Source organism: Acinonyx jubatus, chromosome F2, assembly GCF_027475565.1.
Source record: "Acinonyx jubatus isolate Ajub_Pintada_27869175 chromosome F2, VMU_Ajub_asm_v1.0, whole genome shotgun sequence".
Lineage (NCBI taxonomy): Eukaryota > Metazoa > Chordata > Mammalia > Carnivora > Felidae > Acinonyx > Acinonyx jubatus.
Genome location: NC_069394.1, coordinates 32833582 through 32852828, shown reverse-complemented (window position 1 = coordinate 32852828; position 19247 = coordinate 32833582). Strand labels below are relative to the sequence as shown.

Genomic DNA, 19247 nt, shown 5'->3' with positions numbered 1-19247 from the left:
GACGTGTAGATTTTTACTCTTATCTTACATTTCTGTGAGATTCTTTTGAGGCATAGTTAAGGTGCACCTTATGAAGGCACTCAAGTCATTGTAGAGTGTAAAAATGTCATTATTCACAATGGTGGTGGTTAGTGATTTACTAATTTATTCAAGAACATTACTGAGTGTCTGTTATATTAAAGGCAATGTGCTAAGTGTTGGGAATATACTGTTGACTATTAGAGACATAGTCTTTATTTTCAAGGAGCTTTTAGAAGGAAAATGCATGTATACATAATCTTCCCTGGTACCTGTTTTAAGAATAAATAGAGTATTAAAATCTCTGTTAATAATTAAAATTGTTACTTTTGTGTAGCCCCAAATTTCACATGGTTATTTGATCATGGAACAACTTCCCTTACCATTGTTTTTTGCATTTCATGCAAACCCACTAAGATGCCATGCAACAAACACAACCTGGGAAACACCACTGAAGCAAGCAGGATTTCCTCTCCCATGAGGTCTGGTATGTATTCCCTCAATGTGCTGTATTTGCATAAATCATATTATGTAGGTGGCTGCCTGTTTTGCCCATGGTCAGGGCCAGCCATAGATAGGGTACAACCCTGGAGTGAACAAAACAGGAGTCACTCCTGGGCAGAGAACACAAACTTTGTCAGAAAATAAATTACTGGAAACATTTTTATTAAAGAAGAGGAGTAGTTTTGAGGGTGTGATAACTTCCGTTAAAGCTTGCGCAGTTAATCATTCCTTGTTTGAGGTTTGGACTTTCTTCCCTTTGATGTAATTAGCCATTAGGCTTTCTGAAGTACATTTTTCATGTCAAGGAGACAATGGTTTCAAAGGAGAGATAGGGTGGGGCTGAAAGGAAGGCCAAGTTAATGCATAGAACAGCAAAAGACACAGGAAAATATCAACACTTCTTGCACAAGCCATTTGCTAGCGGTGCATTGGAACACGATGCTATTTTCACTATAAACACAGCAACGTGTTACACTCTGTTTGCTGCACTGTGAGGGTTTTCTGGCACTTTTTTCTGAATTGTGAGATGGGGAAGTGTGTGTATTTGGGAGTGGCATAGAACCATTTCCCCTGCTTCAACCAAAGAAGCTCTCCTGTTATGTTTTTGTTTATGCTTCTAATTAAGATGCCATTTGCAAAAATAGTAACTGCTAAAAACTATTTATAACCTCTGAAATAGATGAATTACCTGAATGAGAGAGGATTGGTTAGTCACCTGTTGCCCCATTCCTGTCCAAGTTGACTTTGTTATAGCAGAAAAAATATCAGGTCAAGTTATTGAAAGAAAGAATAGTTTATCCAAACTCTTTATTCATTCCATAAGTGTTTATGGGAAGTACTCTATATACAAGATACGGTTTGGTTTTGTGTAAATGTGTAAGCATATGCACACATACAGGAATTGGTATGTGATTGTGTGTATATGTACATGCATATACACACATGTGTGTATATGCGTGTACATGTGTGCAAGCACACATGCCTGCGTGTGTGTGATTTAGAGGAACTTCAAAGCTGACACAGATCTGAATCCTGGCTTTAAAGCGCTTGGTCTAGTACAAGAAGTAAGGCATGCGTACAAACGACTATAACCAAAGCAGAAAGTAGTTTGTGTCATCTAGCAGATGAGGACTAGTTCACATTCAAGTTTAAATAAAAATATCCCTCCCCAAGAGGATGTCCTCATCTTTGTTCTTTGTCTTTGAAAATTATATAAAAAATACAAATTAGACAGGTTAATATTTAAAACACCAGATTTCTGCCACTCCAGACTCATTTTTTAAAATTAGTTTTTGGTCATATTTGTGTGAGCCGTTTTATGGAAAAACTAAGACAAAGTTGAAGCTTCCTTTGATCCTCCAATTCCATTCACCTGGGTCTGTATGTGTGGCAATTACTGGTGAGAATGTGGGATGTGCCCTTCCGGCTCTTGGTTCATATTTCTCTACACGTATATTTGTATCCACGTATACTGTTTTTTCCCAAATGTGCATGCGTAGTATCAGATGTTTTCACTTTCTGCACTGCATACAGGCATACAGATGTTGAAATAAACAGATATAACACTAAGTCCTACTTTTACTACTGTTTTAGTATCCTAGGTTGGGACAGGATTTCTTTTCCTTTATTCCTTTCCCTAGAAGTATTTACATTGCTTTCCACTTGTCCATAATTACAAATCAAGCCGCAACGAGTATCTTGGCATACGTGTCCTTACAAGAGTTTTTGTCAGGCAAGATCCTTTTTCAAGGTTAACAGAAATGAGAAGCTGCAGGGGTGACCCTTTTACTAGATCGTGCCAAATTGCTCTCCAAAGCGGTTCTACCCATTTCTGCTTCCAGCATCAATGTATGAGAGTTCTTGTTTTTCCACATCCAGGTCAGTGCGTAGTGTGGTTGAGGCTGTAGGTTTTTTACTAATTTGATATATATATATATTTTTTTTTTCATTTGCCATTCTTTGATAACTAATTAGTTTGAACATCAGTTTAACATTTAGTGACCACTTGAATTTCTTCAGTGAATTCTTTATATCATTTCCTCACTTTCCTAGTAGGTTATACTAATGATTTTTTTGTAACATAGTTTGCAGATATTTTCTTTCAGTTATTACCTTTCTTCAAAAAATTTAATACCATATGCTTAAAGTTTTCTAATAAATGAAATTTAACTTTTGTAGGTGTGAAGATGAGGAAATAATTTAAATTTTTTTTTCTACAAGGATCAATGATAATCTTTAAGTCTCATGGAATTTGGCATTTTGATGGAGGAGGGCAGCAGATTATGGTTATAAGAACCCAGGTTCTGGAGGCAGGCTGCCTAGACTCAAATTTTAGCCCTGCCACCAAAAAACTTTGTTGCTTTAGGCAACTTATTTTCTAAGCCTCAGTTTTCTCACCTGTAAAATGGGGGTGATAATAATATTACTTCTTACAGGTATTTTTGTCAGAGCTAAATTAGCTGATACATTTAAAGCATTTAGAACAGTCTTAGAATCTAATAGTATCATATGCGTCTACTATTATTACTTCATGAGAATCAGTGCTATAACCTGAGTTTGTAAATATCTATTCTAAGCTGACTTTTACTTCAGATGTGATAAATGTGTTTGTGTATGACAGATGAATCTGGGGCATAGTGGCATATCTATTCACAGGACTGAAATGACATATGGCTAACTATTAATTTTATGTATTTGTAAATATCTCCAGGGCCAAGACTATAAATATCCCATTTATTTTTTTTACGTTTATTTATTTTGAGAAAGAGAGAGAGAGAGACAGATCGAGCAAGCATGGGGGAGGGGCAGAGAGGGGAAAAGAGAGAGAATCTCAAACAGGCCCTACACTGTCAGCACTGAGCTTGATATGGGACTTGAACCTGTGAACCATGAGATCATGACCTGAGCTGAAATCAAGAGTCAGAAGCTTAACAGACTGAACCACCCAGGTGCCCCCCTCATTTCTTTTTTATCCTTAATACCTATCACAATGCCTGGCATAAATAAGCTCTCATCTAGGACCTGATGAGTGAATGAATGAATGAATGAATGATTTTCTCACATTTATGTTTAGCCTTACACCCCACTCTATCCTGTCAGCATTTTCTCAGAATGAAAACTGCCTTAATATCAGCACAAACAAACCCTGGAGGATCAATCAGCTGCAAAATTATTATGCAAAGCATTCCTGAGCCAAATATAAATGACTTTGGATTATCTGATGTTCTGTATTTTCTGCATCGCTACCCCCCTCCATCAGTGTGAATATTCAACAGATAGGTGTGCTAAGCAATCAGGAGCCTGTTTCACCATCAGGGAGTCCAAGAAAGTGAAGACATTCCAAATTGTTTTAGAATGGCCTCCTCGTTAATGCTACTCACTCCATTTGTGCTCTTGAATTGATCATGATATAAGGCACTTGGAGGTTTTTAAATTTAATTTATTGTGATGAAATTTTCTGGTATCCGAATTTGGGAGGACAAATGTTGTGCCATGGTTCATGTGTCAAGCTACTGCCCACTCATGCACTCACCCATGTATCCATCTATTCTATATGTACTTGAGGAGAGTCTACTGTATGCGTGAATGCTTTGGGTGGTGCTGTGGAGGATGCCCCAATAATGTGATGTGTCTGTTCCAAGAGCCTGTAGGAAATCATGATGCCCAACCCTTGAAAAATACACAGATTCTAGTATAAGATTCTCTGTCTTCAAGTTAAAGCTCTTCTATTTACTGTGGTACATGAGCAAATACTTAAACTTCTGTAACTGTCAGTAAGGAAGTACATGTAAATTGTCTGGAAAACAGTAAATACTCTCCAAAGTTTAGTTTTTATTCTTGCAACCTTGGATATCAAATGGATTAAGGGGAGTGTTCACTTTAAAGGCAAACCATAATTCTGACAACATGGCAGGTCTGATAAAGATATTCATGAGTATTAGAAATTGCAGATGGGGCAATCCTGACCATAATTTACTTCAGCTACTGCAAAGGCATATGCATGCCATCATTTACAGCTAATATCAACTAGGTGTTTACTATTGGGTAGTCTCTCTTGTAAGTGCTTTTACATCTATTAATTATTTTAAAAAAATTTTTAAAGTTTATTTATTTTTTGAGAGACAGAGCATGAGCATGAGCAGGGGAGGGGCAGAGAGAGAGAGAGGGAGTCATAGCTTCCAAAGCAGGCTCCAGGCTCTGAGCTGTCAGCACAGAACCTGATGTGGGCTTGAACTCACAAACTGTGAGATCATGACCTGAGCCAAAGTCTAATGCTTACCTGACTGAGCCACAGACATTCCCCAACATCTGGTAATTATTTTAATCCTTCCAGCAATAATGTGCAGAGAGTAAAGTAGAACCAGAAAGAAGTTAACCATATTGCCTCAGGTCACATTATAGTGATTGGTAAAGTCAGATTCAGACTCTGATGACTAGCTCCAGAGCCTATGCTCCAGCTGCCTCTTCTTGCTCAAGATGATAGGTTGGAGACTCTCAGATGTATTATAAACTCATGGGATTTGGGTTTGTCTATGGGTTCCAGGTCTGTTTCTAGGAATTCTAGGGGCCTGTCACATATACAAGACATGGAAGCCAGTTTTATGCTTCCCTCAAGCCAAAGACATAATTCTTGGTTTATCAAAAAAAAGTTATCTTGGCCACTACATGATGGGAATAGACAATTTTAAGTTTGAGTTTAAGGTAGAGGTTTCTTGTATCTATATAAGAAATATTTCTTGAGCACATACATTTATCAATGAGGTCATACATTGAACACATATTTTCATCTTGAGGTTGTCAAGATATAGTGGATAGGAAAACAGGCATGATCTTGGCCCTAAATGAGTATATTGCATTAAACATTGTCACTGTGCTCCAATTTATTCTAATTTGGGGAATCAAAAAATTAGTTGAAAGTATTCAAAAATCTATGGGGCACCTGGGTGGCTCAGGCAATTAAGCGTCCAACTCAATCTTGGCTCAGGTCATGAACCTCAAGGATTTGTGAGTTTGAGCCCTGAATCATGCTACACACTGTCAGTGCAGAGCCTGCTTGGGATTCTGCCTCTCCTTCTCTCACTGCCTCTCCCCTACTCTCTCTCTCCCTCCCTCTCTCTCTCTCTCTCTCAGAATAAATAAACCTAAAAAAATTAAAAAAAAACCCAAAGTATTAAAAATCTAATATCTATCATCAGACATTACTGTTACTTGTTACTAATTTGCATGTAGTAAAAATCAGGTCAAGCTCCTCTGAAACATACCAAGAATTTATTCCAAATTAGTTGGGTGTAGTGAGGTGGTTTTGCCAAACCTTATTAGAGCATCACTGGACTACATTTTCCAGCCTCCTTTCACTTTAGGTGTGAGTATGTGACTGAGTACTGGCCATTGAGATGCGAGCAAAAGAAAGGTGAGCCATTTACAGGCCTGTTTCAAAGCACTTCTTGGATGACTCTCCACTGTCTCTCTTCCCAAGTTTTCTTGCCACATCCTGACACCCAGAGTGACTTTGGAAACTATGTATGGAAGGAAGATGACTGTGTCAGCATGGGGCCCTGAGGATGGCATCGAGCCCAACATCCACAGTCACCCCCACCCTAGTCGATTGGGGTTTGTGAGATTGACAGATAAAATTCTATTGTGCTAAACCACTGAGTTTTCAGAAATGATCTGTGGCAGTTGCTTTCTTGTGCGGTCCAAGTTTTGAACTTTTTTGTGTGTATTCTTATGACTTTTTATAAGTTCAAGTTATCTTTTGCTTCCTGATGTCCAATCGGCTCTCTAACGCCCTATTCTTTCTGTTGTAGCTTCTACTTATAGGCATGTCTAAGCCGGGCCTTGTTCAAAGGAAAATGGGCCATTATTGAAGAAAGGCCCGTGACACAAGCCAGATGTACACCAAATGCATACAGAAGTAATTAAAGAATTTTTAAAGTGGGAGGGATTTGGAGGGAAATGTGGGCTGGGGTCTGAAGCAATTTTTTTGCGGGAACAAATACCCCTAGATTTATGCATTCACTTGGCAAACACACAGTCTTATATGCCATCAGAGAGCCATAGGATCTAGAACCTGCTCCCTGAGAGTGAAGAAGGTATCTTCCAATCAAGGCAACTGCCTATGAGATATGTGTTAATCCTTCCCAAGGGTGTAGTAGTTCCATTATAATTGAAATGCCACCATTTTTCAGTTTGTTGGGGTCCTGTGTTCCAGCTATTTTCATTGTATTCCCTTTCTTGTGTTGGTTTCTGTTCTACAATGATAAAATATTTGAAATTCTGGTATTGAATTTCATCCCCTCGTGAGACTTTCCCTTTTAGAGACATGGCTCTTTAGCAATGCCAAAGTTTTAGCGTCTAAAATTCAGATGCAGAGATTTAAAACCAGGAGCAATCTGGGCAGATGTCAGCGGGTGAGAGGTTGCCACAGCCAGTACTCATAAAGCACATGTCCATCTTGCACTGTGGCTTCTAATCCACAAATAAAGCACAGATCCTACTGCGATCATCAGCTGAGACTCATGTCCAAAGGCAGATATTTTATTCAAATAATCTCACACTGCTCTGTGGGAAATACTATTTTCATTATGTTTGCAAACATGTTAGCATTCATTAAAATGTGCACTGCCTGCAAGAAAGATTCATGGCGAGCTTTTCCTGTTAAAGGACATGTTTGTGAGCAGCTCTCGTGAGGCAGTTTATAACATTGGTGGTTTGAAGTGTGTAATATTTATGTTGCTCCTCTCATTAGAAAGTTTTAGAGTGCTGGGTCTGGGGTACTTTCCATCCCTCCAGCCATCTGACAGGCCAGACCTTCAATAGTCTTTGAAGTTTGTCTGTTCATATTTTTGTAGATTTCTATATGTACCACACCTGTCAACCTGTCAAAAAAGAACAAGATTTAAATGTGGGATCCACATGGGCTCTATGTTAAATTCTGAATTCAAGTGGAACCCAGAAAGGGGGTTTGTCTTTCTCAACTGGAGCCTGGGAATCAGCAGCCCTTGTGTGCCTGGAAAGATGTGTCAGTTGGGGACTGAAGATAATTCATTAAGCAAATGTTTTAGAATTACACAGTCATAAACTATAGAATGTGAGAATTGGAAGGACCTTGAGCTCCCTTTTTGCATGTGTAGGACTGCATTCTAGACTGACTTTTGGTTTTGTACTCTTTCTTTCTATTTCATGCATGGTATCCTTATCTGTTTAATACCTTTGAAGTCTTTCCCTTCATTTCTTTATTATTGTTCTGATGTCATTTTCTGTCATCTGTTTAGGTGTTCTTCTTGTCTTAACAACTTCATATTCTAACTTGTCTGTTGAGAACGTGTTTTGTCCTTTTCCTCTTTTATACTTTTATTGCCAGTCTAGGTATTATTCTATTTTCCAATGGATGTGACACTAAAAATTTATCCTTGTGTAGACTTACATTATGTTTTCAAAGATGCTTAATGTTAGTCTGATGACAAGCTTTCTAATTCCAGAGGTGCAGCTAGAGTAGATTGTTTCTTTTCTAAATGAGTAGACACTTATACAGAGACCAAGACTCATAAAGTATGAATAAAAATTTACATAAACTTTAATTTCTAAATGAATGTGATCCCACAATCATGCTTGCATTGCATTCACACATATACACACAGACACATGCACACACTTGTATTTGATTGTGGTAATGGTCAGGGAAGCAAGGGCCTGACCTCTAATCATGTCAAAAATAACTGGTGTCTAGGGGTGGGTTGGACCACTAAGGACTTTAAAAATTTGAGTTCAGATAGATAAGGGTTAGCCATCACCTACACCCCCAAAATTATCTATTTATACTTGAAAATTAGGCAAAGTGACAATCACATCTTTCATTTTAAAGAAAAGCTAAAATCAAACTGTTGTATTGTCAAACTGCATTAGCTATTCTTGCATCTAAGGCTTACAGGTTATATCTACTTTAGGAGACAGTCTAGTGACCAACAGAAGAAAATCTTATCCTTGGGAGGGCCTCACTAGAAAAAGGCTAGTGCCCTGGGAGAAAGAAAATTCCAGCGATACTTTACCAAGACTTGTTATTTTTATTTTCATTCGGATGAATCTTAAATTGACTGAACAATTATTTGCTTCTTTGTCAGTGTTTGGAAGTGTGGCGGTCCCTGTAACGAGCAAGTTCCTTAACTTTTATTTCCTCATCTATGAATGGGATCACAATTCCAACTTAATTGAATTGTTGGGAGGATTATGGGATGTGATCCCTGTAAAGGTCAGAACAAAACCTGATACATAATAGGGACTCCATGTTGCTGGCTCTTTCTGACACTATCTTTTGGCAATCACTTCCTGGTTAGTATCCTGTTATCTTCAACCTGTCCTTTTTATCACCTATTTGTATATACTTCCAGGAAATCTAGGGCCAAAGTTCATGCTGGAGCACATCACAAAGATCTGCTTTCCTCTTTATAGCTTTAAGGCACTTCCTGGTCACTTAGGGTCTGCTTATCACATCTATTGCCTCTACAACCTCCATAGTTATATGTGTGCTATGAAATTTTGTCTATCCAATCTTGGGATAGAATACCTTTGGATCTATAAATTCAATTCAGTCATCCTACTTCACCCTAATATTTGAAACCTACTATATCTTCTTACTTACAAACAGAGAAGTTTGGTAATCTAACCAAAGCATTCATTCTAACCCAAGTAAGGATTAGTGACTTCTGGTGATCAAGGCCCTGGCATTTTGGTCTAATTTAAAGGAGAGTTCTAATAGCAGCAAATTTCAAAATAGAGAAGTAAATACAGAAAACAAATCTATAAATAGATTATAGCTGGAAAATATATGGGAGATTCTCTGGCCCAATTTCTCGTTACATAGATGGAACTGAAGCCCAGAGAGTTTAAATAAATTTTCCAAGGTCACTCAACTGGGAACTGAGACTAAAACTTGAGTATTTTGATTCCTAGTGTTTTGGGTTTTTTCCAACTGTACTTCATTGTCTCTTGAAAAATGATGATATTTTGCTGGTTGGATTCATTGGGCTTCTCAATTCATAGCACATGGACAACTTGATGCTTCTATCCTCAGATTTCCATAACCTGGCCTTTATCACCATTTTTTCTCCTATTCTGATAGTCAAAGACCTAAAATCTCTATGTCAGCAGTTTTATTCATTGACAACTACTGTAAAAATGTTACACTTAACTAATAATAAAATTGTAGAAAGGCAGGGTTCATCAGATATATATTGAGGATGATACTAGCAGTGGGTCTTTCATATATGGCTTTTATGATCTTGAGGTGTGATCCTTCTATCCCTACTTTCTTGAGGGTTTTTATCAAGAAAAGATGTTGTATTTTGTCAAATGCTTTTTCTGCATCTTTTGAGAGGATCAAGTGGTTCTTGTCCTTTCTTTTATTGATGTGATGTATCACATTGATTGTTTTGCAGATATTGAACCAGCCTTGCATCCCAGGTACAAATCCCACTTGGTCGTGGTGAATAATTCTTTTAATGTATTGTTGGATCCAGTTGGCTGGTATCTTGTTGAGGATTTTCGCATCCATGTTCATTAGGGAACCTGGTCTATAGTTCTTTTTAGTGGGGTGTTTGTTTAGTTTTAGAATTAAGGTAATGCTGGATCAAGGAAAGAGTTTGGAAGTTTTCCTTCCATTTCTATTTTTTAGAACAGCTTCAAGAGAATAGGTGTTAACTCTTCTTTAAATGTTTGGTAGAATTCCCCTGGAAAGCCATCTGGCCCTGGACTCTTGTTTTTTGGGGGGTTTTGGATTACTAATTCAATTTCTTTACTGGTTATGGGTCTGTTCAAATTTTCCATTTCTTCCTGTTTCAATTTTGGTAGTTTTTATGTTTCTGGGAATTTTTCCATTTCTTCCAGATTGCCCATTTTATTGGCATATAATTGCTCACAATATGCTTTTATTATTGTTTGCATTTCTGCAGTGTTGGTTGTGATCTCTCCTCTTTCATTCTTGATTTTATTTATTTGGATCCTTTTTCTTTTTGATCAAACTGGATAGGGGGTTTATCAATTTTGTCAATTTTTTCAAAGAACCAGCTTCTGGTTTCATTGATCTGTTCTACTGGGGTTTTTTTTGTTTGTTTGTTTTTGTTTTGGTTTGGTTTTGATACCATTGATTTCTGCTCTAATCTTTATTATTTCCTGTCTTCTGCTGTCTTTGGGTTTTATTTGTTGTTCTTTCTTCCAGCTCTTTAAGGTGTAAGTTTAGGTTGTGTATCTATCTGAGACCTTTCTTTCTTCTTTAGGAAGGCCTGGATTCTATATCCTTTCCTCTTATGACTGCCTTTGCTGCATCCCAGAGGTTTCAGGCTGTGGTCTTATCATTTTCATTGGCTTCCATATACTTTTTAATTTCCTCTTTAACTTCTTGGTTAGCCCATTCATTCTTTAGTAGGATGTTCTTCAGTCTCCAAGTATTTGTTACCTTTCCAATTTTTTTCCTGTGGTTGATATTGAGTTTTATAGTGTTGTGGTCTGAAAATATGCACGGTATGATCTTGATCTTTTTGTACTTGTTGAGGACTGATTTGTGTCCCAGTATGTTATTTATTCTGGAGAATGTTCTACGTGCACTCAAGAAGAATGTGTATTCTGCTGCTTTAGGATGAAATGTTCTGAATATATCTGTTAAATCTATCTGGTCCAGTGTATCATTCAAAGCCATTGTTTCCTTATTGATTTTCCTTTTAGATGATCTATCCATTGCTGCAAGTGTGGTGTTGAAATCCCCTACTATTCTGGTATTATCAATAAGTTTCTTTATGTTCATGATTAGTTGATTTATACATTTGGGTGTCTCCATGTTTGAAGCATAAATGTTTACAACTGTTAGGTCTTCTTGGTGGATAGACCCCTTAATTATGATATAATGCCCTTCTTCATCTCTTGTTACAGTCTTTATTTTAAAGTCTAGATTGTCTGATATAAGTATGGCTACTCCGGCTTTCTTTTGGTGACTATTAGCATGATAGATGGTTTCCATGCCCTCATTTTCAATCTGAAGGTGTCTTTAGGTCTAAAATGGGTCTCTTGTAAACAACATATAGATGGGTCTTGTTTTCGTATCCATTATGTTACCCTATGTCTTTTGATTGAGCATTGAGTCCATTGATGTTTAGAGTGAGTACTGAAAGATATGAATTTATTGCTATTATGTTGCCTGTAGAGTTGGAGTTTCTGGTAGTGTTCTTTGGTCCTTTCTAGTCTTTGTTGCTTTTGGTCTTTTTTTTTCTTCTTCATTTTTTCTCCCCTCAGAGAGTTCCCCTTAAAATTTCTCACAGGGTTGGTTTAGTGGTCATGAACTCCTTTAATTTTTGTTTGGGAAACTTTTAATCTCTCCTTCTATTTTGAATGACAGCCTTGCTGGATAAAGAATTCTTGGCTGCATATTTTTCTGATTCAGCACATTGAATATATCCTGCCACTCTTTTCTGGCCTGCCCAGTTTCTGTGGATAGTCCTGCTGCAAACCTGATCTGTCTTCCCTTGTAGGTTAAGGACTTTTTGTCCCTTGCTGCTTTCATGATTCTTTCCTTGCCTGATTATTTTGTGAATTTGACTATGATGTCTTATTGATGGTCGGTTTTTGTTGAATCTAATGGGAGTCCTCTGTGCTTCCTGGGTTTTGATGTCTGTGTCTTTCCTCAGGTTAGGAAAGTTTTATGGTCTGATTTGCTCACAAATTTTCCACTCCTTTTTCTCTCTCTTCATCTTCTGGGACCCATATGATTCTGATGTTATTCCTTTTTAATGAGTCACTGAGTTCTCTAATTTTTATTTCATGCTCTTTTGCCTTAGTTTCCCTCTTTTCTTCTGCTTTATTATTCTCCATAAGTCTGTCCTTTATATCCTGGATTCTCTGCTCTAACTCATCCATCCTTGCCACCATGGCATCCATTGAAGATTGTAGCTTAGTTATAGCATTTTTTTACTTCATCCTGACTAGCTTTTACTTCTTTTATCTCCACAGAAAGGGATTCTAATCTACTTTCAATCCCAGCTAGTATTCTTATTTTCGTGATTCTAAATCCGGTTCAGACATCTTGCTTGTATCTGTGTTGATTAAGTGCCTGGCTGTCATTTCTTCCTGTTCTTTCTTTTGGGGTGAATTCCTTCATTTTGTCAGTTTGAAGGAAGAAAAGGAATTAATAAAGTAAAAAACAAAACAATTAAAAAATTAAAAATAACACAAAGAAATCAAATAAAGGATGCTAGATTCTAGGTGTGTTTTGGTCTGGTTGTTGAAAGAAGCTTGATAGATAAGAGAAAAATGGGAAAGATAAGAAAAGACAAAGGGAAAAAAGGAAAAAAGGAAAAAAAGGAAAATGTTTGAAAATTTGAAAAAATGAACAGAATAAAATAGACTAAAATGAAATTATGAAAGTAAAACAGAATTGAAAAAATTTACAAAAAAGTGAAAAATATAGTAGAAAAAATTAAAGAAAAATCTTTTTGATAAAAATGAAAAATAAAAATAAATTTTTTCTGTTTCTATATTCAAGAATAAGAAAAGAAAAGAAAAAAAATGAATAAAAGGACCAACAAACAGAATGGAGTACGATTGAAATTACATCTGGTTTCCTGTAGAAGTCAAACGACTAAGCACTTTATAGTCTGTAAACTAAGCAGGCAGAGAGACTGGTGTTCTTCAACAACGCAGTTGGCCCAGTTGGGCAGCGTTTAGTGTAACAGCTTCATTCTCCACTAGGTGGCGCTGCTTACTGGGGTGGATTACGGTGGCTTGGCTAGGTGTGTATGCGCATGCGCGGGAGGGGAGAAAATGGTGTCACCCAACGACTTAGTCTCGGGTGTTGAAACTCCGTGCTCTTGGCAACAGGCAATCAAGCACCTGTCCTTTGTCCTGGGCTTCTGTCCACTCCCCGCTTCTATACTGTCTGACCAAGCCGGCAGGCTGCGAGGTGACACCTCCCTTCCGAGTTTTATCTCAGATGCGGCTGTGTTTCCCAACCGCTCCCTTCTGAGGGACTGCGGCTTTGACCGGCTCAGACCTTCTGGGGGAGGGTCTCACCAAGGAAGGGCTGGGTGCTGGCCACACCCAGGAACGTTTGTGGGACTGCGCTGCTGCTGATGCCCAGGGAGTGCAACCGTGTGCCAGCCGGCCCCAGGAAAAGTTCGTGAGATGGTGTGGCAGCAGCATTTCAGGGATTATGGAAAATCACGACACACATCTGGCACTGGGCTTCACCCTTAACGACCTTGTTCCAGCACCAGCAAATGTGGTTGTCCTCTTGGGTCTGCTGGGACCGGGTGGCCACACAGCCTCTACCAGATGTCCTCCCAGCAGGGGAAAAGCCACTCCCTGTGTGGCCTGAGGACAATAGACCTCAGTCTCTGCTCCTGGGGATTCGCCGTTCCCAGCAGGGCACCGCCAGGTATCGAGCTGCGGAGTTTCAGACTCTGTGCTCCCCTGTTTATAGTCTTAATGGAATTTAAACACTCTCCTTTTTCCTTTCTCCCTTTTTTGTTCAGTGTCTGTAGCTGTTTCCCTCTTTTCCACTTTCTCTCCAGCTGCTTTTGGGGGGGGGGAGGGTGCTTTTCCCGTACTCTCCCCCCATCTCCATCCTCTCTCTGCAAGCAAAACAGCTCCCTGCCCTCCGCAGCTTCTCTACCCCAGTTCACCTCTCCGTGCTGTGTACCCGCTGAGTTCTGTGGTTCAGGTTGCGCAGATTGTTGTGTTAATCCTCAGATCAGTTTTCTAGGTGTGCAAGATGGTTTACTGTTGATCTGGATGCATTTCAGGGAGGAGAGATGCAAAAAACAAAACAAAACAAAACTTCTATGCTGTTCTGCCATCTTGGCCCCTCCAGGGAGATATCTTTGTATTATTTTTTGTTGAGAGAGTTTGCATATTTTCAGTTGTATGAAAGATAGCTGCATCATTTAGGTGGAAGGATGATTTTGCTCTTCTTTATTTAGAAGTTAAATAAGGTTAAAAGAGATTTATTTAACTTTTTTTTTTTTAAGTAGGCTCCGTGCCCATCATGGACCCCAATGTGGGACAATCCTGAGACCAAGACCTGAGCTGAGATCAAGAGTCGGATGCTAACCAACCAAACCACCCAGGTGCTCTGAGATTTTTTTTAACTTCTAAATAAAGAAGGACTTGTAAATAAAGAAGGGTTAGACTGTGTGGTGGGACAAAGGGATGATTGTGTGCCATGGCAGATGAGCTAAGCTGGAACTGCAATTTCTAGAATTCTCTTAACTGTATTCCTGGTTGTGGGAATTGTATGATATGTGGAAGGCAGAGTGTAGCCGAGGGCTTTATGTCCTGAAGTTCATGAGGGCTCTGGGTGCCACCACAGCTCATGCACATTGGAGCTGACCTGTGGACTCACTTTATAGGTTTCTGACCCCTGTGGAGTCCACTGCCCTTCCAGCCCCCACTGATCAATCTCCTAATTCAGTTTTATATAATTCTGGGCTAGGTGAATGCGCAGCTCTGTCTCCAGGCACCAGCTTCTTTTGGCAGATCACCCATGTTGTTGAGTTGCAAAATGGTAAGAAATAGATTCAATAGATTCAATAGATGTCTTCATGGAATCCTATTTGTCTTCACTATGCTTCTTTTCACTTATAGCTTTCCTTTCTGATTGTCTACTCTGCTGACCTACACTAAGTTCAGGAAGAGACTTCTCTCTAGTCCCCATGATTGTACAAGGTCTAATCCCTACTATAAATCCATTATTCCTTATCACTCATAGTGGTTCTGCTTCTTTGAAGGAACCATTTCTGATTGAAATGAAGACCTTGATATTTATGTTTCAATTTTATGGGTTTTTTTTTTTTTAAGTTTTAATCTTTAATTTAGGTGATTCTCTTTAGATGTTGATGATGGCACTAATGTATTTCATGTTCTTTTGAATTTCATACCAACTGCAAATTTGGGGAACAGGTCATCCTTATCGTATATAAAAATATCAGTTTGTGTTAGATTTATGAGCATAGTTTGGTAATTTATATAACCAACTATTATCACCTTATTCAGTGGATATTTCTTCATCTTTTCCACAAAGACTAATGAAGAAGTTTTCAAAAACTTTGGTCAAACATAGAGCATACATATAGCTATGCTATAGTTACTATACTTTTATGATTCTACAAGTTATTAATTCTGTGAGATTAAAAAAATTACTTTTAATCTGATTGGAAAGTGGACAAAGACTGAATAGACATTTATTTATTTATTTAGTTATTTATTTAATTTTATTTTTGAGAGAGCGCACACACTCCCACGAGTGGGAGAGGGGCAGAGAGAGAGAATCCCAAGCAGGCTCCATGCTGTCAGCACAGAGCCTGATGCAAGGCTGGAACTCATGAACCATGAGATCATGACCTGAGCTAAAATCAAGAGTGAGGATGCTTAACCAATTGAGCCACCCAAGCGTCCCATGAATAGACATTTCTTTAAAGAAGATATGCAATAGCTAACAGGTACATGAAATGGTGCTCAATATTACAAATCATCAGGGAAATGCAAAGCAAAACCACAACAAAAGATCATCTCACATTTGTTAGGATGGCTACTGTAAACAAAACAAGACAAGACAAGATGAGACAAGACAAGACAGAACCAAATCCAGAACCAAAAGATAACAAGCGTAGGTGAGGATGTGGAGGAAATTGGAACTTTTCTACACTATTGGTGGGAATGTAAGATGGTGTAGCTACCATGGAAAACAGTATGACAATATCTCAAAAAATTAAAAACAGAACTGCCATATGATCCAGCAATTCCACTTTTCTGTATGTATTGGAAAAAATTGAAATGAGGATCTCAAAATGTTTATTGCACCATTAGTCACAATAGCCAAGATAAGAAAATAACTTAAAAGTCTATAGATGAGTGAATGGATAAGAAAATGCGGCATATACATACAATGGACTATTATTTAACTTCTAAAAAGGAGGGAGGAGCTAAGATGGCAGCATAATAGGAGGACCCTAGGCTCGTCTTGTCCCTGGAACACCACTAAATAACTATAAAATCATTCTAAATAACCCAGAAATCAACCTGAAGATTGATGGAACAAACTCTACAAGTGAAGGGAGGGGAAAAGCCACATAGAGGAAGGTAGGAGGTGTAGAGACATGATTCTGGGGAGAAATGATCATGAGTGCTATGGAGGGGAAGGAGCTGTGGTCATGGAGAAAGGTGAGAGAGGAGCACACCGGGGAAAGCACAAGGAGAACATTTCCCCAAGCCATTGGCTGGGGAAACAAGAGGTGTTGATTTTTGTTTTTGCAATCAGTGGGGCTTGAAGGCTGGAGTTTTAAAGGTCTGGGGCACTTGGGTGGCTCAAGTTACTTAAGTATCTGACTCTCAATTATGGCCCAGGTCATGATCTCACAGTTCATAAGTTCCAGCCCCACATCTGGCTCTGCGCTGATAGCACTGAGCCACTTGGGACTCTCTCTCTCCCTCTCTCTTTCTACCTCTCCTCTGATCATGTGAGTGAGCTCTCTTTCTCTATCTCTGTCTCTCAAAAATTAAAAAAAAAATTTTTTTAAAAGATCTATAGGCTTGGCTGGGATAGAGCCTTGATGGCCCTGCCCTGCTCCTGGAGAGAAGACAGGCAAACAATCCAGGGGTCAGACTGGGCAATCTGAGGAACACCCGGGGCACACAGTGGGAGGAGGGGGGTAATTCGCTTCTTTTGGAGCATGTCTGTGAGACATAGTGTTCATTGAGATGCCTCTCCAGGGACAAAGGAGCCAGTGGGTGCCATTTTCCTCCCCTGCTCCTCAGCATAAGCACAGAGCCACTTTTGGAAAGCAGCTTGGCTCCAGCACTGGCTGCCTAGCCTGCCTACTCCAAGTCCAACACCCTTGAGCTCTGGCACAACTGCCCTTCTTGGGCAAGCCAGCATGGTGGGCCCTCCCCCAGAAGACCAGTGCAGGTCCCCGCCACACCACGGTCCCTGAAGCCTAGAGTTTTAAATGTCAGCAGGCTTGGCTGGGATAGAGCCTGGAGGGCACTGTGCTGGTGCTGGAGAGAAGGCAGGCAGACAACCCAGGGGCAGACTGGGAAAACAGCAATCTGAAAAATGCCTGGGACACACAGTGGGGGAGACTGTTCTTCTTCTGGGGGTGCTTCCCTGAGAGGCAGTGTGCATGGAGACTCCCTTCCAGGGACAAAGGAGCTGACTTGTGCTATTTCCTACCCTTGCCCCTTAGTATAAACCCGGAGTCACCTTCAGTAAATAGCATAGCCCTGGCTCTGGCTGCCTACCCTGCTTATACTAGCTCCCACACCCCTGTGCTCTATCGGTGCTGCCTTTCTCAGTCAGGTCTGCCTCAGTACCAGCACAGTGGGCCCCTTCCCCAAAAGGCCAGCAGAAACCCCTGTCCACAACATGTCTCCCAACCAGAGAGTTCTACAGGGCTTCAGTTCTATTGGAAGTAGTATCAGGTCTCATTTAACAGACCAGAGTACACCTACTTAAAACTTAACACATTCTGGCCAAGGACCAAACACTGCCCACTGCCCACTGCCCACTGCAGGTACAGAGAGTCTCTGCAGACAACTGACCTGAAGGATAGAGCAGCCAAAACACAACAGCAGGGTGCAAGCAACAGACACCAAAGACACTCCCTGAAGAGCCAGGCCCTGGACACTATATGATCTCTTCTTCTTAAAGCCATTACTCTCAGGAGCAGGAAACATAATAGGCTTTTCTAACATACAGACAGAGACTTAGACAAAATGCCAAGACAGAGAAATTCATCCCATATGAAAGAACAAGGTAAGGTCACATCCAGAGAACTAAGAAACAGATATAAGTAACATACCCCATGGCAATCATAAGGATACTTGCTAGGCTTCAGAAAAGAATGAAAGACTTCAGTGATGCCCTTACCACAGAGATAAAAGAGTTAAGCAGCAATCAGAAATGAAAAATGCAATAACTGAAATTTGAAACAGACTGTATGCAATGCACATAAGGATGAAAGAAACAAAGGAACAAATAAGTGACACAGAAGATAGAATAATGGAAAATAAAGAAGCTGAAAAAAAGAAAGAATTATGGAACATGAAAATAGACTTAGGCAACTCCGTGGCTCCATTAAATGTATTAACATTTGTATTATAGAAGCTCCAGAAGAAGAAGAGAGAGAAAAGGGGGGAAGAAAATTTATGTGAGGAAATAATAGCTGAAAACTTCTCTAATCTGGGGAAGGAAACAGACATCCTGATCCAGAAGGCCAGAGGACTCCCACCAAAATCAACAAAAGTAGGTCAACACCAAGACATATTGTAGTTAAATTGGCAAAATGTAGTGATAGAGAAAAAAAATCTTAAAAGCAGCAAGACAAAAGAAGTCCCTAGCTTACAAGGGAGGACTCATAAGACTAGCTGCAGATGTCTCAAAAGAAACTTGTCAAGCCAGAAGGGAATGGTATATTCAATGTGCTGAATGGGAAAAATATGCAGCCACTCTATCCAGCAAGGCTATTATTCAGAATAGGAGAGATAAACAAAAACTAAAGATGGTCATGAACTAAACCAGTACTGCAAGAAATAGTAAAGGGGACTCTTGGAGTGGAAAGGAAAGACCAAAAGTGACAAAGACAAGAAAGGAACAGAGGAAGTCTCCAGAAACAATAACAAAAGAAGTAATAAAATTGTACTAAATATATATCTATTAAGAATTATCTGAATGTAAATGGACTGAATGC

At 39.3% G+C, this 19247-nt stretch overlaps 1 long non-coding RNA gene across 1 annotated transcript in view; it reads left to right on the top strand.

Moving 5' to 3' along the window:
* Positions 1-216: 216 nt before the first annotated feature.
* The window catches only part of LOC128312807 (uncharacterized), a 103918-nt gene continuing 84887 nt past the window's right edge, over positions 217-19247 (top strand). The window contains exons 1-2 of the long non-coding RNA XR_008292566.1: positions 217-505; positions 14532-14630. This is a non-coding gene — a long non-coding RNA (uncharacterized LOC128312807). The remainder of the gene's footprint in view (positions 506-14531; positions 14631-19247) is intronic.